This window comes from Stegostoma tigrinum, chromosome 10, assembly GCF_030684315.1.
Source record: "Stegostoma tigrinum isolate sSteTig4 chromosome 10, sSteTig4.hap1, whole genome shotgun sequence".
Lineage (NCBI taxonomy): Eukaryota > Metazoa > Chordata > Chondrichthyes > Orectolobiformes > Stegostomatidae > Stegostoma > Stegostoma tigrinum.
Window position 1 is genome coordinate 68,148,943 of NC_081363.1, and position 18,922 is coordinate 68,167,864.

The following is an 18,922-nucleotide window of genomic DNA, read 5'->3' on the forward strand; positions in this document are numbered from 1 at the left end:
TTTGGAGGGTAGGTGTGCACTCAATTGCCGAATGGCTTTCGCCCACAATATAGGGATTCTACTAATAATTCTATCAGAAAACAATGGAGATCTCAATATCAGGCTTTGCTTCTTTGAGGCCCAAAATGGTACCCTCATCTATTCCACTGGGTAACAGCAGATGAAACCATCAGCCACATGAAGAACATTAAGAAATACTCTCAATTAAGGGCTGGCATTTTGAGTGTAAAGTATGATCATTTCTAACTTATCAGAATAAGAATTTAACAAAGGATCTTAATTAATTCCTGCAGCCACCAATGTTATTGTTTTAAATTCAGAAAATATTGCTGTAGCGCCAGGAGTGCTCCCTCTAATTGGCAGCCTTCATGCATCAGCCTTTCCTGCTAACTGTGCCAAGTCGTGACCTGAGATTTACCTCTCCCCTGTTGCTGATTGAGCCTTGTTATCTGACATTCTGCACAGCAAATTGCGTGAACTGTCCATGGACAATCACAAGGTTCTGACGGCTTGCACAATAAATGATAACAATTCTCCAAAGACTGTTTACATGCTGACCACAGACTTCTCTGTTTGGGCAAACTCTGTCAGAAAAGCATTGGTTATCGCATGAAAAGAAACCATCACTAATCTCAATCCCATTGCAACAGCTGAACATCCGTGGAGTCAAGGCTGTTTCTAAAGTGGGAGGCAGAGAAGTGAAAACGTAAGAACCTCTGTTGAGTCACTGAAGTGTGGTAACAGCACATCCATAGATCTGCTCCCCTCGGTTCCACTTAATGGTAAAATCCAGATGCCAGGGACCAAGTGTACTCTAAACCACAAAAAGGGAGCTATTAATCATTGACTTTCAGCTATCTGTTAGAATGAATTATATTAAATGAATTAGTCTTGCATGTTTTTACTTGATAGCTGCGATACAGGGCAATAACAAAACCAATGATTAAAGTACTTCAAAAAAGCTCTCTAAATTTGGGAGAAAAAGAACAAGTGAATGATATTTAACTTTCTTCCTCATGTGTTCTTTGTCTATCTGCTTTTTTTGAGGAAATAATATCAACAGCATTAACTTTCACAAACGGCATCATATTAAGACTATAAGACCATAAGAAATAGGAACAGGAATACGTTGTCCAGCCCTTTAAGCCTGTTCTGCCATTCAATAGGATCATGGCTGATCTGACATTGCTCAATTCCACTTTCCTGACCTTTCAATGTAACCCTTGATTCCCACATTGTTCAGGAATATTTCTCAGCTTTAAAATTAATCAAGGACTCTGCCCTCACTCTTAGCAAGGAGATCTAAAGACTCAACCTAGGGAAAGAAGAAATTTCTCCTGATCTTAGTCTTAAATTGTGCCTCTTTATTCTAAGACTCTGCCTTCTGCTCCTAGTCCCCCGCAGCACTTACCCTGAAAAATCCTTAAGAAACGTGACAATGGGGATTTCAGTGATGATGATGCTGTCGAATGTCAAGGGTGGGAAATGGTTTACTCTTATCGGTGATGGCCATTGCCTGGCACTTGTATGGTATGATAGTTACTTGCCATTTTTCAACACAAACGTGAATGTTTTCACAGGCCATGCAATTGAATAAATCACCCATACACAGCCAGAACAATAAACAACTAGACGATGTTCAGGAGTTCAGATACTGAAAGGAACTGTGTGGATTCAGACTTTTTTTTGCCTTTGCTTGTCCATCTAAAACGTTTATTTAAATTGTGGTATGTAGATTTCTTAACCCGTGAGGATATGGAAATTTGTTATTCATCACTGCTGCATGAAAGCTACCTCCACTCTCCAAGATCCAAATCTGTGCTCTGCCCTCTGCAACTGGGCCTTCAACTTTCTAACCCACAGACTGCAATCAGTGAGGATAAGCAACAGCATCTCTTCCATGACAATCCTCAATACCAGCACACCGCAAGGCTGCATACTAAGGCCCTTACTGTACTCCTTGTACCCTCATGACTGTGTGGCCAAATTTCAGCGGAGTTCCATCATTAAGTTCACTGATGACACCACTGTTGCCAGCTGGATATCAAACAATGTTGAGACAGAATAAGGAAAGAGATAGAGTGCTTGGTGATGTGGTGTAAAGGTAACAATCTTTTCCTCAATGTCAACAAAACTAAAGAACTCATCAATGACTTCGGGAAGCAAGGAGGAGGGCACAGCCCTGTCTACATCACTGGAGCTGGGGTAGAGATAGTTGACAGCATCAAGTTCCTAGGAGTGACAATCATGATCAATCTATCCTGGACCACCCACGATGATGTGACAGTCAAAAGGCACAACAATGCCTCTTCTTCCTCAGGAGGCTAAGGAAATTCAACATGTTTATAAGGGCTGTCACCAACTTTTACAGACACACCATAGAAAGCATGCCGTCTGGATGCATAATGGCTTGGTGCAGAAATTGCTCTGCCCAGGAACATAAGGAACCACACAGAGTTGTGAACATAGCCTAGACCATCACGCAAACCAATGTTCCATCTATTGATTCCAGCTACACTTCTCACTGCCTCTGAATGGCAGTCAACATCATCAAATATCCCTCCCACCCCAGTTATAATCTCTTCCAACCTCTTCCATCAGACGGAAGATACATAAGCTTAAACACACATACCAACAGGATCAGGAGCAGCTTTTTCCCTGCCATTATTTGATAATTGAATGGATCCCTCAAATTTTAAATCTAATGTTGATCTTGATTTTTGTGCACCTTTTTTGCAGCCATAACTTTGTATTCCTCACTCTGTTCAATAACCCTATGATATTTGTATGTTATGATCTGCCTATACTGTATGCAAAACAAAACTTTTCACTGTACCTAGGTATATGTGACAATGATAATTCAAATTAAATCAAACTCTGAGAGTTTTAGAAAACATAATAAAGGACAGGTCAGTTTGTTATCTCAGACTATTGTACAGGAGCTACACTTCCATGTGTATCAGTAGCCTTTAGATCTAGGGGATTAAGCACAAGTCATTAAAATGCAGATTTCTTGTTTATACTTCCATATTTTAAAGTATGAAAAGCTTAGCTTTGGCAGCAAGTTGTCCAAGATATTATCAGAATGGAGCGCTTACCCCATAATGTTTGTTCTCCCTTCCTATTTTTCACATGAGAGCTATGAGTTTGAAGTGGTTCATTTTAGTTTGACAGGGAGCCAGGGTACAAAAGAAATTAACAAAACAGGTTGGCAGAGGTCTATGTATTTCACGATGAAGGAATTCATTTCTGCAGTAGCACATCCCAACGGTACCCCTTTATCTTGGGATATTCATACTTGCGGCTAACCACAGCTTCATATTTCTTGAGACAAGAATTGTGCTTTACTTCAAACCTGACGATCAAGCAGGAATGTGTTTTGTACTGCCAATAATCCAGAGTCACAACATCTCTCACAGCGCTGAATTTTTTTTCAAGGATTTTGACCTAGACCGTCTGGTTTCTAGCTTGTCGGAGATCCATCATACAACCCAAGATACATGTCAAGCCCCATGGAAGTCTGAGTGCACCGACTCCATGTGAATTGCCTGACAAGTTTGAACTTCTCACAGAGGTAATGGGAACTGCAGATGTTGGAGAATCCGAGATAACAGAGTGTGGAGTTGGATGAGCACAGCAGGCCAAGCAGCATCTCAGGAGATAATGGGAACTGCAGATGCTGGAGAATCCGAGTTAACAGAGTGTGGAGCTGGATGAAGACAGCAGGCCAAGCAGCATCTTAGGAGCACAAAAGATAATGTTTTGGGCCTAGACCCTTCATCAGAAAAAAAGTTTTGGTGCACTCAGACTTCCATGGGGTCTTGACATGCATCTTGGGTTGTATGATGGATCTCCGACAAGCTAGAAACCAGACAGTCTAGGTCAAAATCCTTGAAAAAAAAGTTTTTTTCTGATGAAGGGTCTAGGCCTGAAACGTCAGCGTATGAACTTCTCACAGGCAGGTTTCCCGCCTGCCAGCACCCCCAAATAATATCCAACTCTGAGTTAAAAGTCAGACACTTTGGACAGTTCCACAATACTTACCTGGGTCGTTACCAAGGAGATGTAAGGCAGGAAAAAACTTAGTCGACCTACTGAACAATTATATGATTGACCTTCCAATCATTCAGGCCCACCAACTCCCTCAATCTCTTGATGACCCAAACTCCATTTGACGAGAGGCCCTCCCGCCCCCCGTTTTGTCTAGCCTCTGACTTCACACTCTTCCTAACCCAACCTAACAAGCCCTTTACACGAAAGCCCCTGCCAATCATACCAGACTCTGACTTTATACCTTTCCTTACATGACCAGATTGACCATGACCTGACATCCCCCAAGAGAGTGATCCAATCAACCAAATGAATCTTCAACCTGCCACCCTCAACCCAACACCCCCCCCGCCATCTCACCCAAATATCCATCTTAGCATTCTGCTCATTCACTTATTCATCCACGCACCCATTCTATCATTCACTAACGTTCGCACTGGATATTTGAACTTATCTTCAGGTAGTTAGCATTGTTAAAAAAGTGTTCTCCCAATGCCACTTCCCCATGATGAAGCTCATCAGTGAACAGCCATTCCACATTTCTGAAGAAGCACGCATTGGGAGACCCAACCAGAAATGTGGGGTTCTCCCAGTGCCAGAAAAGTAATGATGGTCTAATCTGGCAGGGACGGCTGCTTTGTGAAAGATCCTGTCTGCGAAGGCACATCCTGAAACACTTGCTAATACTTCCACTTGTTAGAAATATAATTTGTTTCTCCACCCACTTTCATCAATAGTGTTGTCATACAAGTAACTTGTGTGAAGAGCGCAGATTTCTTCCGACAAATACAAAATGCTTTACAAATACATCAATTTTCTTTAGATTCCTGTCTCCTTCGCCCAGAAGAAAACTCTTCATGTGGTGCAGAAAAACTAGCATATCAATCTTTAACAATTCAGCTACTCATAAAACTGGGCACACTCTCCACAAAACCATAACTAAACTGACAGACTTAATTTTAAAAAAGCTAACTTTGTAAACGAAAGGGTTTAGCAATGTCAGAGGATAAATTGTACTCCCATTATTTATGAATAATTGTTTGCTTCGGAAGGCTGTGTTTAATTACAGTCATAGTAACCAAACTGGTCAAAACTTCAATGTTGTTCAACAGATATTGGGCAACCGAGCTCTCCACACTCAGCATTCCAAAGAAAAGGGCATTGAGGTGAAGAGCGTTTTAGAAAAGTAACAAGGATTTTTACTGGTCATCACTAACCTTTTACTGTAATCAGATCTGGTTTCTCACTTAGGAAAATTGTTTTCCAAATAAACAGGTAAATGGTGAAAATGGAGTTGACATTTACAGCCATTATTTGCATTTTCTTGTGCAATGATTGTACTGAAAGTGAAGAGATCAGCACAGATCTACATTTCCCGTGTCTTTTGAACTTCATGTTCAGATTAATTAAGAACCCATTTAGATGTGGGATAGTTCATGGACATATTCACATTATAAGCCTGTCAAAAACTATGTGCAACATCCTATTGAAATAGAATCCTTTATAACCAAGTAACCAGTTACAGAACACAATTCTGATATTATAATGAAAGAAGAATGTGCCTGCTAAGTTTGACAGGACATCTGAAATGAAATACATACCATCATAAATAATAGCATCAGTGTTTATGTTATAGTCAGTGTTAGGGAAATGATGTTATGAAGCAAATTTATATGGATTCTGCTCTACAAATTGACATGAAGAATGTCTATATGTGATATGTACTCCAGGTCAAGTTATATTTCTTGCATATTCTAAACAAGTGGCTCAAACAGAATAATTGTGTTTAATTGACAAAAAGGAAAATACATACTGACACAATTCCAGTAGTCTGGATTGGCCTATGGGCAATGTTAGTGTAAAGCAATGAGTGGCCACTGCTTATATAACCCACCAATGACTTAATAGAAATGGCAATTTCCCTACTCTTCATCTACATTAAGCAGCTTGCATTTCTGGTTGAGCGGCAGGGGCAATGATATTTATTACAAAAAAGTGCCGGCCACCTGATCTCTGGCATTCTAATGGGAGACAACACATCATTTTAACAGCTGCGTTCAGAAGTCACTGCTTTTCTATCTATTTGGAATGCAGAAAATTGACTGCATGTGGCCCCTTTGCAAAACAAATAACACTCACCAACTTTTCCATACTTGTGACAAAGCACTTGAGGTTGAAAGAAAATTTGTTATTGTCAAGGTATCTGTCATCAAGATTAAACTTCCACCAAGGCTATTACTCTCCTTTTCAGTAAAGTCAAGCTAATCAAGCTGAAATTGTAATTTTTGGCTGTCAAAGTGCAAGCAATAGAGTACCGGATACTCAAGCATAGGGGCGTGTGTTTGAATCGAAACCTTGATTGATGGTTAAGCCGAGTCAGAGCACTTTCCAGCTGTTGGCTGCTGGATAACATTTAGAGAAAGTTCAGAGGATGAAAGAGAGAGAGAGAATGAGATAGAGAAATTTTAAAGAGTTGTTAGTCAGCTGCAACATTGTAACCAGAATCTGAAAAGTGGAAAATAAAAAAAGAAATTGTTGAAAGCTCTGCACTATTAGTGCCCTTAAAAGATGTTAAATCAAAATTTTGCATTAATTGAATCTGACATCACTGCAATTCTAAACTCACAACACTGGTAAATATTAACCCAAACATAAACAGAAAGTAATGGAAGACAGCAAAATTGCTGCTGTAATAACTATGACATGGGATTCTTCATTGAGAGGAATTTTCAGATTTTGAAGTGGGCATAGAATGGGCCTGGACCAGATCAGGTGCCCGAAGGTGCAGCAAATGTGCTGCAGGATGCCAGTTCTGGTTGTCTCATGGAATGGGCCAAGCATCAGAAAGGGTGAATAGGGAATTCAGCTATTGGCACATGGATACCATCAAATTGGCGGGATAAGTAGTCTGTGAGTGCTCTTGGAATGCAGGAAATGGTAATCCTGCTGGTTTCCAATAAGGGGAGGAGCCAAGCTTGTAATGGAAGTACAGTTCTTAAACTTTGGGTCCAGTGAATACGACATCTTCCTTAGAAGGGGAAGTAGTGCGGGATGAGGGACAGGCAAGCATTGGAGACCACACACTCAGCATAAGATTATTGGCCAAAAATAGAGCTACCTGGAAATGTTGGAAAACTAGTGCTGCTAGAAACTGCAACTCTTGCGGCTGGAAAACTGTCTGTCATATACTGCTGTTGGCTGCCAAGGACAATGACCTTAAAGTTCCTCACCAATGGTTTCCTCCAAGGATCAGTTGTGGATCTTGCTGATGTCTCACAAATGGTCGCACATCACTGCATTGTGCAGGTCACTGATGCCCTATATGTGAGAGCCAGACATTACGTTCAACATCAGATGGGGATCGAGTTTCACTAGTCTTGGATGCCCCAAGGTTGGCTCCTTATGCAATTGCATCCACATGACCAAGGCCACTAGTTAGGGGTTAGTGACAACAGGAAGGGTTTTTACTCTATCGACATACAGTTGGTCTGCATTCACAACAGGGCCTTCCTGCCTTTGCTTTTCTGCCAGCTTCCGTGACTCATTTATCCACTGCTAGTCCAGGTACTTCAGCTCTTCTTTCCTCAAACCCTCAACAACCTCCACTCCCGCAGGTTTTCAGGATGAAGAGGCAGCTCTTGAAGATAGATAAGTGACCACTCGAAGAGGCAGTGCAGAGGCACACAAGAGGTGTGATAACCAAAACCATCTGCTCATGATGACAACCACCGAGTTGGCCATCAGACTTCTGAAGATGTAATGCTGCTACTCGGATCACTCAGCTGAGGTCTTGCAGCACACTCCTGCAATGTTTTCAATCACTATGACAATCTGCTACACTCTCCATTACATTCAGCTTCAGAAAAGCGTGGATCTTAAAGATGGTGGAGTATTGGATGGACACAACTTAGGGGCGAAGGGGAGGAGTACAGTGTGAACAAGAAAAAGGGGGAGAGGGAAGATACTGAACACAAATGTGCACTGCCTGCAGATACAGGTGTCCTTCCCTGTCGCTGGTCTCAGAATGCCATTTCGTCTGGAATCACAAAATTTAGACTCATTTCAGCTGAACTTCTCCGAGCCAGGAAGGTCAAGATGGTCTGGACTTACTCTGAGCTATCAATGAGAACCACTTGTTTTGAAAATACAGCTGAAATAAATCACTTACCAACACTAATATAGGGGGCACATTTGCCCAATGGTTTTGCTGTCATTATTCAGAGGACCTTGCACACCATTGCCATCTCAAACCTTTCCCTGTCCCATCATTAATAAAAGGAAGCTTCATGTGTCAATAGTTTCATGGTGCAGCAATCCAAAAGACACCTTGTGCATGTTTACAAGTGAATGATTTTTGTGCTCCTGGATCTTTATCCCAGTTAGGAATATAGATAAATGTGCACTAAAATAAATCCAACTCCTAGGTTTCTCAATTTACACAGCAGATCAGTGACTCTTGCCAAATCAGAATTTGTTACCATAAATGCTTTTAAAACATTGCCTAAGGTATTTGCCACATAGAAATAAACTGTGCGAGAAAAGTTGGAGATCTTCAGAAACCATTTTCAGGAAGATTAGCCAAACGAACGTTAAAGCTAGATATTTCAGAGAGGGAATGATGGCCTAGTGGTATTTTCACCAGACTAGTAATCTGGAGATGCACATAATATTCCCGGGGACCTGGGTCCCTGTAGAAATTTGGAATTAGAAGTCTAATGATGACCATGAAGCCATTGTTGATTGTTGGAAAAAAACTGTTGAACCAATTTATAGAAAGGAACTACCATCCTTACCTGGCCTGATCTACATGTGACTCCAGACCTACATCAGTTTGGTTAATTCTTAACTGCCCTTTCAGCAATTAGGGATGGGCAATGAATGCTGGCCAAGCCAGTGCACCCACATGTATATGTTGGTAGAGATAGATACAACCCAAACTTACAAATCCTAAAACTTCCATCTTAGATGTTGGTATAGGAATTTATGTCATGCTTTCACAGCTTTAACTTCAATAGAGCAGTCAAGTATATCACATTCTGCCTGGAAACATTTGCCTTAATCAGAATTCCTTCTCCTCTGATCAAACAAGAAGAATTTTCTCATTTTCTCTCGCATGACAGAGTTTGTTTTTTTAAAATCAAGCAGCCAATGCATAACTACACAGAGTAACTTAAGTTTTTAAAATGAGAAGAGGTCCTATGAGATATCTATTGAACGGTGAACAGGTGTTGGGCTAGAGTTAACACAAAAATTGCACAAAGTTTCTCGATGCTGTCTACTGAACTAGCAAATGTTGTGTTCCTCTATAATCAGGCTAATTTTTTATATGTGAGGTTAAACCATTTCAGTGGCAGAAATGGATGCTTTTATGTAGCAACTTTGACAAAGTCCTAAAAAATTTACAAGGCATTATCAAAAGAGAAAGTACCTAAAAAAGAGGATATTTAATTAAATATTTAAAAGATTCAGGGAAAAGATAGAGACTTGAGAACTTGTAGAAGTTTTAAGAAGGGTTTTAAAGTCATTGTGGGCAGGGTGTGACAGTGTTTCGAGGTATGATGGGGATGGAGGTAGATGTAGGGGAACATGAACAGAGATGGAGGCTCATAGTCATGGAGGACAGGTGGGGTGGGAGGGGAAAGGGGTGATGAAGGATGAGGGTTTGAGGGTCTGCCATTTTTCAATAGAATTGAGCCAGAATTGAGAAAAAAATATAACATTGCTGTGTTGCCTCTGGGAATAAACAGAGACTATTTGCCTTTCCAGAAGCAACAAATTTACAGTTGGTGAATTATCACTTCACCCAAGACAAATGGATTGAAAGCAGTTGTCAATCAAGTTCTGTCAAGCATTTTGTGCTCAACATTGCACGGCTCTATCATGGTAAAGGTTCCTGCTCAATGTTCTTATCTTCCTCCTCAGAAGATGCTGCTGCTCTCTTAGCTTGAGTGTTCATCAAATCTCCTCCTTTGCTTGCTTCAATTGTGTAGGGCACAGTGTGCTAGAACTATGCAGCACAGTTCGGATGGACCATACAAGAACGCTCCTCTAAGACTGCTCCAGATTGGAACCTCATATTCAGGATATTCATCTGTTCTTGATGTGCAGTAGGAATATGGGTGTTCTCAAGGATATAGACATCATGGCAGCTTCCAGGGTAACTGACACAAACTTCTAAAATGTGATTCTGGTCATCCCAGGTGATTTGAAGGAATGGAAGCTTTTTCTGTTGATGACACCTGCCACTTTATAGTATGATACCCTCAATGCCATGTACACATAGTGCAATGTTGCCCTGCCCCTGAGAGAAGTCAGCTATATTGGCAAACAATAATCTTCCATGTCCAGAGACATGATTATGTTCTATCTTGTTAAATTCCTTTTTGTAAGACAATTCAAAGCTAGCTATAGTGCAATGGATGCTGACAGATTAACTATATATTCAGTGTCCCTCAACAAATTATGTCTAAAAATGCTATACAATAGACTAGTTCACGCTTCCAAGATGAGCAGAAAATGGGTGTTCAATACGTAACCTCAGACTACCAGTCTCACAGATGGCACAATCCATACCGTGAAATCGAAGATAGTGAAATTTTAAGTGACTTTCCAAGATTTTCTAAAGCTACTTTAAATCTACATGTTCCTCCTGAAGGCAAAAATGCAATCTTCCCTGCCATTCTCACGTTTGGGAGTTCTTCCCTCCCATGGTCTCTCCTCCAACTTCATGTGCACAATGCATTGTTGGAAAGAAGGGAGAAAACGGCACCAGTATACAGGCAACAAGCATGCAAACAGTTACCCCCATGGCACCAAGGTGAAGAATGTCAGTTTGTGATTTACACACAAACATGTGAGTTTGTGAAAAGATACTTTGTTGTTGTGGTCATCTGGGCCAAATGGCACTGTGATGAGCAGGAGACAAATGTTGTGAAGAAATGGGTAACATGTCTGGAATGTATATTTGCATACTGATGATATCACGCTAGACAATAGCCCACACAACTACCACAAATGATACATAGAATATCTGCAATGTCAGATATATTTAGCCAAGTCATGATAACTGTGTTAAGATTAGATTTGGTCATGTCACACATCTGTCAAATGTTATCTTAACGTGTACAGACAACGTATCTATGTACAAGTCTATCTTTGTACAAGTTTATCAGAAAGATTTTTGCATTGTTTAAAGAAAAACGTTTAGGGGTATAGGTATCTTATATTGTTACATAGATCCAAGAAAGGCAATGTACCTTGAAGGCAGTTAGATAGCATCAAGTCTGTGACATTCCATGTTAAATGTCCTTGCCTCACTTTTGGCAGCAGAACATTGCAATAGAATCAGTCTCCTGTATACGTAGTGTTCCAGTGATGTAATGTAGCTACAACATTAGTAAGCATAGGATCCAGACAATGTGAGAGTCCGAGATTTTATAACAATATAGATAGTTAGTGCTGTCACTAAACTTCAAGGCATTGGTCTCAACAAAAACCCAGTCTTGGTGGTATATGTTACTCTGGGTACACATAGAGGAAAGCACTCAGACCATTTTACACTAGGAATGATCTTGACACAAAAACACCTTATTCTGGAATAACATCAGCAGAGGTTGAAGGAAATGCTCCAGATGTGTGACTGGTAGAAAACTTCCAGGAATTAAATATGTATTACCTTCCTCAGCTTCCTGGTACTAGGTTCCTAGATCAGATGCAGAACGCCATTAAATATTGGACCCCACCTGCTTATGGTCCAGCAATACCCCCATCCACCACCATCTAATCTCAGTGACAAAAGGAATAAGACCATTAAGATATCATTAATTTCTTGGTCAGGTTAAAAACCATCACAAATTTTCTTCTTTGGTCAGCCTGCTTGACTCTCCACTAATTGCTCAATGCCTGCCTTGTTACCAAATCCTCCTTTGTGAAGCAGCTGTGGATTTTTAAAAGAAAACAGGTAATAAATAAATTCAAGATACTGCTGTTGACTGTAGGGACAAAGAATAAATGTTGCCGCAGATGAACAGTCAAAACACTGTCACATGAAAGCACTGTAGGTATTACAGATCATAAAGTCTGACATTTAATCTTCTGATTAGTTCAGTCGGCCAAAATTTTCCCAGTTATCACCAATAAGAAATCTTTAAGCACCTTTAATTTTTTTCTTCTGATTTAGGAAGGAATTGTAAAGTTGCTATGGTATTTAGCAGATTTTGTAGTGTTTGTCAGCTGACGTATTAATAGAATTAGCGTAAAATTGACTTCAAAATCTGGCTTAAAGAGTTACTTTAAAAATGTTTTTATTCATATTAATTTGAGGACCTAATCACACCAACCCATGCATTGGATAGTGTATTAAAATGAAACTGGCTTCCATCCTGTTATTATGTGGTGGTGTAGTGATAATGTGCCTACACTAGCAATCCAGAGCCCCAATCTAATATTTCTTGGACATGAGTTCAAATCCTATAATGGCTGGTTATGAAATTTGAATTCAATTTTTCAAATAAAAGAAATTAAAAATCAGAGCCTGATGATGACTGTATAACCATTGTTGATTGTTGTAACAAAGAACACTCTAGTTTACTGATGTATTTATGGGAAGGAAGTCTGGCATCTTCATCTGGTCCTAGACGTGATTGCAGGCCCATAAAAATGCAATTAAATCTGACTGCCTACTGAGAAATTAAAGATGGGCAATAATTGCTGGTGTTTCAAAGGATACCTGCATCCCACAAACAGATTTTTAAAAAATATTCAACTGTGGGATGTGGACAACACTGGCTGGCCAGCATTTACAGCTCCTCCCTTGTTACCCTTGAGAAGGTGGTGGTGAGCTGCCTTCTTGAACCTCTGCAGTCCTTATGATGTGGGTTGACTAGAAGATGGTTGGATTATAGAAACAGGAACCTTTCAGGGAGTAAGACAAGACTGAACTGCAAACTGAGCAAACAATTCGAGAAAATTAAGCAAGGATGATGTTGAAATTGAAAGAACACAAAATGAAAACATGTTTTCACTACACTATTAATCCAGAAACTCAGGTCATGTTCTGAGAACCTGAAAACCATTGGAGCAGATAGGGGAATTTGAATTCAATTAAAAAATCTGGAATTGAGCATTTACTGATGACCATGAAACAATTGCCAGTTGTCAGAAAAAAATCCATCTAACTCACTAATGTCCATCAAGTCTGGACTACACGTAGCTCGGAACGCACAACAATGCGGTTGATCATCAACTACCCTCTGAAATGACCCAGCAAGCATTCAGTTCAGAGGCAGACAGGGACAGGCAATAAATTCTGGCCAGCACCAACGCCCATGTTCCATCAGTGAATTAGAAAAAAACATTTTCAGTTGTCTCAGCAACCTAGACAAGGGAAATTCTTCAGTTAAAACTACATGTTATTAAAGAAAACCGCATTTGATTGGTAACTCCCAAACATTATTTTCTTCTTCAAGGAGGTCTTGAACAGTTGATTGCTCTTTCAACAAAATAGTCTCCAAATTGCTGAAAACCTCAGCATACTGATTCAGTTGATTACAACAGAACTGTGTTTGCTACCTTTCACAACCATCCGACCCTTTCTTTAAGTTTGCTTTATTTTTTCAAAGGAAACATTGGCAGTTTTATCTGCTACAATACACCTGAAGAACACAATTCAATAGGTTGCATTTTATTTATTCAGCTAGTGAATTATGTACAGTATACATCCCCGAAATAAGCAAGTTTTAAAAGAGGTGTTTAATGTGTGAAAAAGATGAAGCACATTAAATTTGGATTTGTAAGCATTAGACTGCAATGTATGTTCTTCAGCTGGAAGATGGCAATTGACCCTGCACAAACCATGTACAGTCCTGGTAATTTTTGGGGTTTGAAATTTGACTGGTCTGTACATAATGCGAAGAAAAGGTGCTGGATAGTTTCAAGATGAAAGTATTCATCAAAACAACTAACATGTTAAGCAGCCTATCAGATTACTGAAAATAATATGCTGTGCATATACCCAAAGGTTTCAAATGGCTTTGGTCAGCTTGTGCCAGTTAAAATAAATGAGCCTTATTTAACAACAGGTTTAAGGTTCTTTTTAACTTACTACAGTTCAAATGAAATGTGCATTGAAAGAATAAAAACATTTGATTCATTGAGCATGGCCACTGGAAATCAGGGAAATAAAAATGCATCATGATACGCAGAGGCAGTGACGTGTGGAGAGATAAGGCCTATATATGTACAGTATTCCAAAAGCACAAGTTATAACTACAATGTGCATTTTTTGGTCACAGAATATAGGCATTTACAGAAACCACGTCAATCCTTCAGTGTGTCCGGTCCCCCTCAATATTTATGATCGAAGAAGATGTAATGTAACCAGGTAGGATAAGGCCATAAGACATCAGAGCAGAAATAGCCCATTGCATCTGCTCAGACAATCAATGAGATTGCAGCTGATCTGATAACCCTATCTCTTCCTTATAAGCCTCAATTCTTTTACAAATTAAAAATATGTCTTATCTCAGCACTGAATATACTTAATGACCCCAGCCTCTGCAGCCCTCTGCAGTAAGGAACTCCACGGATTCAACTACTCTCTTTGAGATGGCATTTCCGTCTTAAATGTGCAACCACCTATTCTGAGACTATGCCCTCTGGTCCTAGACTTTTTCACAAGGGGAAACCACCTTTGTGCATCCACACTTTCAAGTTTCCCAAAAATCTTGTATGTGAGATAATACTGTGGCTTTCGGTATAGTTTCTCCCTTTTATATAAAGAAAGGTCGAGACAGAAGTAACAAGCAGCCTGCTCATTGCCAGTGAAGTAAATCACTTGTGTGGCCTTGTTTTTTTTTAAATAATTGGAACAGTAGAAGCAGCAGGGTCAAACTTCCACAGAGCCAGGATTTTTTTTAGTTTTAGCCTTCAGTAACAATTGTTGGGCTCTTGAAGCTGAGTGTGGAAGCTCTTATTCTTCTTTCTGCTGCAGTTAAAAATGGGGGTTTTCTTCCTGCTGCTGGAATTGCATGTAAGGAAATCTACTTTACTGAATTTGTCTTTGCCAAGCATGCGTTCAGGAGATTTATAATATATTCAAATATGTATATTTAAAATGCATTTTGTTTCAAGCCTGTAGGTTGACCAATCAAATTGCATCCAGAACACAACATCTTAGATTTATAATAAGCAAAAAAGTTAGGGTCTGTGCTCACTTCTTAATGTATATTGATGGGTTTTGTTTGGTCCATAACAAGGACCTGTTTCAAGAACAGGTAGCCCAATGCGAATCACCAGAGCATCAAATGAGGATGTGTAATTTGCCTCCCGGCTTTCATAGAGAGCTCATTGGAGATTGTACATACATGAATCATAGATCTAAATCGTTTACTTATCAGTAAACTGTTTTACACTTTTAAGAATGCTGCTGTTGCTTGTAGCTGCTTCAAGCAGGAGACTTGCTGTCATGGTTGGCTGTGTAATATCATCAACACATATCCATTGTACCTCATCTACAACCACTCTGTGACATCTGTCATTCAACTATGCCGAGGTTGACCATTCTTTCTGCTGGACTTCATTTTGTCCTTCTACGGAGATCTCTAATTTCTTTTTATTCTGATCAACTGACTGAAATATTGGCATCTTTTTTCTTCTGGGTGTCACCTTTGTACATTTCTTTGTGTTCTTGCAATTTCAAGAATCTCTTCATTTTTCTTCTGGTCTTGATGCGGTATTTTTACAATATGTCTTAGCATCCACTTTTAAGAAGCCTTTATTTTCTTCCACAGCGCATCATTTACTGTCTGAGTTTCTGAGATATTCAGGAAAGAGGACCGCATCTTATTGGCTTTTTCCTTTTTACAAGTTTGAGTTTTCTTGTTGTTGAAACATCCTTCATTGTTGCAAAATTACTTCAATTATATATTAATATTCTAATATTTTTTATATCATTCTACTGTATGTATTATCTATCATTTTATATTCCAAATAAATTTAACTGCTTGTTCCAGAGTGACACCATCCTTTTTTATCTTCACTTTAGTTTCTTCTAATAAATCCCTTCGAACTACTTTTGGTTTTGTCTTTTAGCAGTTTCTAAATTTGTGGATTTTTACTTGATCTACAAAATTTTGCATAGCCTCCTCTATTTCTCGAAGTATCACTAGTTCAGCATACCTCAAGTTTCTTATGTTCTAGAATAGATCTTTAATCCTTGGAAGTGCATAAAGATAGGTAAGAAAGTATATTGGAAAGGTGAAGTAACTAGTTTCAGGGTGCTGTCCTTGTTGATATTGTCAGTGTCATGGGGTCTCTGCCCTCCTGATCTGTCCAGCAATATGGCAATTGTCTCTTTGGCTAGGTCAATGTTTATGGATGTAAATAGTGCTGCTACATCAACGGATACAATTATCTCGTCCTCTTCCATTCTGGTGTCCTTGATGATGTTGAGGAATTCTTGGGAAGAGTGAATGGAGTAGGTAGTGTTGTCAACTAAGTATTTCTGTTTCTGTTGCAGTTCTTTGGCTAGTCAATATGATGGTGTGTACCTTAGGGAGTCAATAGAAGCAGGGTCTGTCAGATCCCTCTGGCTTTATTTTTTTTGGTAGTCTGTCTTGCTGATGTCTCCTGAGTTGTGTAATTTCTCCAGGGCTTTTGTGATCCGATTCCCTAACTGTGGTATTAGGTCTATCGCCATCCATTGGTAGGTATCGGCATCTGTAAGTAGTCCTCTCAAAAGAAATTGTAGGATTGTCATAAATAGTTTGAACTAATAGGCTCATTATAGTGTGGAAAATGTAGATTTTCATATTTACGCAATTATAAAGGCTAACTGATAGTGAGTTTATGATACTGTCATTGGTAGGCAATACAAATCACAGAATCCAGTGTTTGGTCACTGATCACATTATTTAACAGTTGCTTTAATTAAGGGGGCAGAGATCAACGGGTAATGATGTTCCTTATCAATGGACCCTTGCCAACCCTGGTAGATTTGAAAGAATTTAATTTTTTTTGCATGTTTTCTTGACACCAGCCACAGATACAAGTTTAGGATCATTCAGAATAATTGTTGGAGATGGTGTGCTGCAGCTTTCTTCAAAGTTGACTTTGGAGCTGATTCTCATTCTGGGGCTTGCACAAAATGTGAAAGGACTGTCTGCAACCAGTTTTACATTTCATTCCCCTTGGGAGTGAAGTCAGCATTCTATTTCCATAGCTCAGGAAAGTTAAAGGCAGTCATCCAAACCTGGGCAAAAGAGAACAAGCAGAAGATCCTGGAAGATTATTTCAACACAGAACAAAAACATAATTTAGTAATCTGGTGCCCTTTGCCTTCTCACTTGAATCCATCGATTGAAAGGTTATCTGTTTTTCAAACAGATAAATTCTCCTCTCTTAGATAGAATTCTGGACAATATCACACTTACCTTAGGTCCATGCAATACCTCTATTCGAAGCTACTAGTAAATAAAATGATTGCAGGAGAATCCAGCATTTGAATTACACTCAGGAAGAGCTGAGCGAATGAGTTTTGGCAGTCTTTACTTGGTTCCACCGTGGAAAAATTTCCAAACTTTGCACTAACTCTGGTTCTAATTAACTCAGGGAACCTGAGTGATCAGTTCAATCTCAGCCACAGCCAATTCTATGACTCAAACATAAAACAAACAGCAGTCATTAAATTCTCATCGATGGTTTTACACTTAACGCTGGAAAGAGATCTTGCTCATCTGACACGAGGTAAAACAGTGCATAATGAGAGGGATGTCCATACCTGTTACCATCAACGATCACCATTCAACTAACATTCCCGAGCTAGTAGAAGTACTTTTCCATCTGCAAAAGGCAGGGGATGTGATGTTTGGCTATCTGACCTAAAGGAAGTGAGAATGACAGTACCATGATTGAAGAAGGATTCTTAATAAACTATGTCTCCCTGGAATAGGCTGTAAATTGTAAAGGAGCAAAAAGATTTTGTTCTCCAAGTTGACAAATTATTAAGGGCTATTGCACAAGTCTGAAGCTAAACAAAAAGGCAAATGTAACATTGGCCTTATCTGAAGTAGGCTGAAGTATATAGGTTGCAAGTTATGCTTCAGCTGCTGAGACCCTCAGACTGACTCCACCTGGAGTACTGCATTTAGGTTTGAGGACGGACAGGTCAAGGAGGTGGGATGAGGTTAGTAGGTGAGAAAGTCCCACCTCAAGCCACACGTCCATTTCCCACCTACTAACCTCATCCTGCCCCCTTGACCTGTCCGTCCTCCCCGGACTGACCTATCCCCTCCCCACCTCCCCACTTATACTCTCCCCTCCACCTATCATCTCCTCTATCCATCTTCAGTCCGCCTCCCCCTCTCTCCCTATTTATTTCAGAACCCTCTCCAATGAAGGGTCTAGGCCCGAAACATCAGCTTTTGTGCTCCTGAGATGCTGCTTGGCCTGCTGTGTTCATCCAGCTTCACACTTTGTTATCTTAGATTCTCCAGCATCTGCAGTTCCCATTATCTCGAGAGGATGTTGCCCTTTTTAGGGAAGCCGAGAACTAGCTGACTTTGAAAAATTAAGGATCTTCCATTTAAGATGGAGATGAGATGGAATTTCTTTTCTCAAAATATCACTAATCTGTGAAACTTTCTTCCCTATAGAGCATTAGAGACTGGGTGTCGAAGAGACTAAATTAAATCACACACCAAAGGCCCAGACTTCAAGGCAAAGAGATGTTATTCATGATATCATGGAGAGTCAACGCTAACAAAAGGTCAGGTCCAAAGACTCCTTGACTCTTTCTTTTGTCTCAATAGTTCATGTAAAATAACTTGAAGATTTCATAACGAGCTTCTGTCTTCCACACATGGTCTTGCCCATC